This window comes from Sinocyclocheilus grahami, unplaced genomic scaffold (assembly GCF_001515645.1).
Source record: "Sinocyclocheilus grahami isolate Dianchi unplaced genomic scaffold, SAMN03320097.WGS_v1.1 scaffold1078.1, whole genome shotgun sequence".
NCBI classification, from domain to species: domain Eukaryota; kingdom Metazoa; phylum Chordata; class Actinopteri; order Cypriniformes; family Cyprinidae; genus Sinocyclocheilus; species Sinocyclocheilus grahami.
This window is the reverse complement of record NW_015506257.1, coordinates 1-3,379: the sequence shown is the minus strand read 5'-3', so window position 1 is coordinate 3,379 and position 3,379 is coordinate 1. Positions and strand designations below refer to the sequence as shown.

Sequence of the window (3,379 nt, the reverse complement as noted above, 5' to 3'; positions counted from 1 at the left end):
TATTTTTTTCACTTTAGTCCCCCTGCTCAAAAACTTTTCTTTCCAAAACTTTTTTTCTTTTCTCCCCAGTGTCGCTTACCTCTTCTGGGGTTGTACTGTCCTTTGTTCCATCATTATCCTCTTTATTTTCCATCACATCCTGCTCCACATTGTCCACAGATAGTTGTAGTCCAGTCATCACCTCTTCTTCTCCATCCTGCTCATTCTCACTTGCTTCCTCTTCTTCTTCTCCTTCACTGCTCAGAATATCCTTTGTTAATTCACCTGTTTGTTGTGATGCATTTTCTTCATCAGCCTCCTCCAAATACTCCACTTCATTATGCATCTCCATCTCCATTTCCTCATGTTCCTCTTCATCTGTTTCACATATGCATCTTAGCAATGCCTTTCTGCAGCCTTGGCACCGCGGCGCTGTACAGTCCTGTGCATAATGCCCCTGCTCCAGGCATTCTCTGCACGTTAGTTGAGGGCAGTCTTTCTTTTCATGCTCAGCACTTGAACATATTCTACATATTTTTACTTGCTGATCATGAATGAAAAACTGTGTTCCTTCCTCTGTTTCAAAACTGGTGTTATATGGAAGTGACACCACGTCCTTAGGGAATTTGACTCTTATAAATCTTGTTCCATCTGCCACCGTTGTCCCCGGGTAATACCTCCTTCTCAACGGCAGTATCGGTGTAACTCCCCAGCTTTGCAGTTTTCGTAATACATCCTCGTCATTGATATAATTAGGCAAACGTAAAAAAGAAACCACCCTCTCCGTTGCGCAAAGTTTGCTCACTTTACACATTTGTCCATTTAATAGTAGTCCATTCAATAAATTGTCACAGTCCTCTCCATTGTAAGATCATACTCAAAGTCATTTCCTTAGTCCATATAGTTTACCTTTTCCAGTGCTGGCCTCAATAGTTTTGATTATCATCATAACAGTTAGCTTTTGCGGATTTTCCACAGTCATTGTCAATGTTGTTTCTTTCTTGTATTCTCTTTGATATCTCATTTTGTCTTTTAATCTATTTATCATTTCATTTATCAGATTTTCCTCTTGTCTCTTTTCACCATTTGTATCAGCCTTTTCTTTACCTTGTGTAGTTAGTTGCTGTTCAGTCCATCCTTTCTCCATTTCACCTCCATTTCTCTTCCTTCTCGATACCACAGTTGCCCAAACAAAAACAAAACAAATGAGAAAAAACAAAACAAAAACAAAATGGGGGAGAGCCTTCCTCTCCAACTGCAGCTCAGCACTTCCTTTCCAGCTCTCTAGGGCCCCCCAGACTCTGCCTACAAAGCATGTGCTCTCTACCACTGAGCTACATCCCCAGGTGGAAGGACCTTTTTTCTGCTACTGTAGGTTTACAAAAGCTATTAATTCCAGATGTGGTAACGCTACAGGACCAAAGTGAAACCGTTTCGCTGAAATTAAATTTTAACAGTCTGTGGAGATGCTGGGGATTGAACCCAGGACCTCACACATGCAAAGCATGTGCTCTTCCACTGAGCTACATTCCCAGATGGAAGGAAGTTTTCTACCACTGATGTACAACATGTTTTTCCTACTACTCTAGGTGTACCAATGCTATTAATTCCAGATGGGGTAATGCAAAAAGACCAAATTAAAATGTTTTTGTTGAAATTAAATTTGAACAGAGTCTGGAGATGCTGGGCTTGAACCCAGAACCTCTTACACGCAAAGCATGCACTCTACTAGTGAGCTACATGCTCGTTTGGGAGGACCTTTTCTACCACTGAGGTACAACAAGTTTTTTAAGATACTGTAGGTTTACCAACTCTATTAATTCCATATGTGGACACTCAACAGGACCAAATTGAATCGGTTTTGCTGAAATTAAATTTGACCAGTCTGTGGAGATGCTGGGGATCGATCCAAGGACCTCATACATGCAAAGCATTCACGTTACCACTGAGCTACATCCCCAGGAGGAAGAGCCTTTTCTACCACTGATGAACAACAAGGTTTTTCTACTACTGTAGCTGTAACAATGCTATTAACTCCAGATGTGGTAACGCAAAAGGACCAAATTAAAACATTTTTGCTGAAATCAAAATTCAACAGTGTCTGGAAATACTTGGGACTGATCCCAGAACTTCTCACATGCAAAGCATGCTCTCCACCACTGAGCTACATGCTCAGTTGGAAGGACTTTTTCTACCACTGAGGTAAAACAAGTTTTTTCTGATACTGTAGGTTTACCAACACTATTAATTCCAGATGTGGAAACTCAACAGGACCAAATTGAATCTGTTTTGCAGAAATTAAAATTTACAATCTGTGGAGATTGAACCCAGGTCCTCATACAGGCAAAGCAGGCACTTTTTTCTAGTTTTTTCTGCTTCTGTAGGATTACAAATGCTTTTAATTCCAGATGTGGTTACGCTACAGGAACAAATTGTAACCGTTTTGCTGAATTCAATTTTCTAAAGTTTGTGGAGATGCTGTGGATTGAACCCAAGACCTCATACATGCGAAGCATGCGCTCTACCACTGAGCTACATCCCCAATTGAAAGAACTTTACTACTGTGGTACAAGAAGTTTTTTCTGTTACCGTAGGTTTACAAATGCTATTAACTCCAGATGTGGTAACACTTCAGGACCAAATTGAAACCGTTTTGCTGAAATTAAATTTTAACAGTCTGTGGAGATGCTGGAGATTGAACCCAGGACCTCATACATGCAAAGCATGCGCTCTATCGCTGAGCTACATCCCCAGGTGGAAGGATTTTTTCTACCACTGATGAACAACAAGCTTTTTCTTCTATTGTAGGTGTACCAATGCTATTAATTCCAGATGTGAAAACTCAACAGGACCAAATTTAATCCGTTTTGCTAAAATTAAAATTTACAGTCTGTAGAGATGCTGGGGATTGAACCCAGGACCTCATACATGCAAAGCATGAGCTCTACGACGGAGCTACATCCCCAAGTGAAAGGACATTTTCTACCACTGATGAACAACAAGTTTTTTCTCCTACTGTAAGTGTACCAATGCTATTATTCCAGATGTGGAAACTCAACAAGACCAAATTGAATCTGTTTTGCTGAAATTAAAATTTACAAACTGTGGAGATTCTGGGGATTGAACCCAGGTCCTCATACAGGCAAAGCATGCGCTTTTTTTCTATTTTTTTTACATTAAAAATAAGTATTACAAATAATTTTAATTCCAGATGTGGTAACGCTACAGGAACAAATTGTAACCGTTTTGCTGAATTAATTTTCTAAAGTTTGTGGAGATGCTGGGGATTGAATCCAGGACCTCATACATGCAAAGCATGCGCTCTACCACTGAGCTACATCCCCAAGTGAAAGGTCTTTACTACTGTGGTACAAGAAGTTTTTTCTGCTACCGTAGGTTT

The 3,379-nt window shown here is 40.1% G+C and overlaps 4 non-coding genes across 4 annotated transcripts; all 4 read right to left on the bottom strand.

The window, feature by feature from the left end:
- Positions 1–1,440: 1,440 nt before the first annotated feature.
- trnaa-ugc (transfer RNA alanine (anticodon UGC)) lies at positions 1,441–1,512 on the bottom strand. Its single transcript has one exon. It is a non-coding gene; the product is annotated as a tRNA-Ala (tRNA).
- A 937-nt stretch (positions 1,513–2,449) lies between these two features.
- trnaa-cgc (transfer RNA alanine (anticodon CGC)) lies at positions 2,450–2,521 on the bottom strand. The gene has a single exon. It is a non-coding gene; the product is annotated as a tRNA-Ala (tRNA).
- Positions 2,522–2,659: 138 nt separating this feature from the next.
- On the bottom strand, positions 2,660–2,731 carry trnaa-ugc (transfer RNA alanine (anticodon UGC)). The gene has a single exon. It is a non-coding gene; the product is annotated as a tRNA-Ala (tRNA).
- Positions 2,732–3,251: 520 nt separating this feature from the next.
- trnaa-ugc (transfer RNA alanine (anticodon UGC)) lies at positions 3,252–3,323 on the bottom strand. The gene has a single exon. It is a non-coding gene; the product is annotated as a tRNA-Ala (tRNA).
- Between the last annotated feature and the right edge of the window lie 56 nt (positions 3,324–3,379).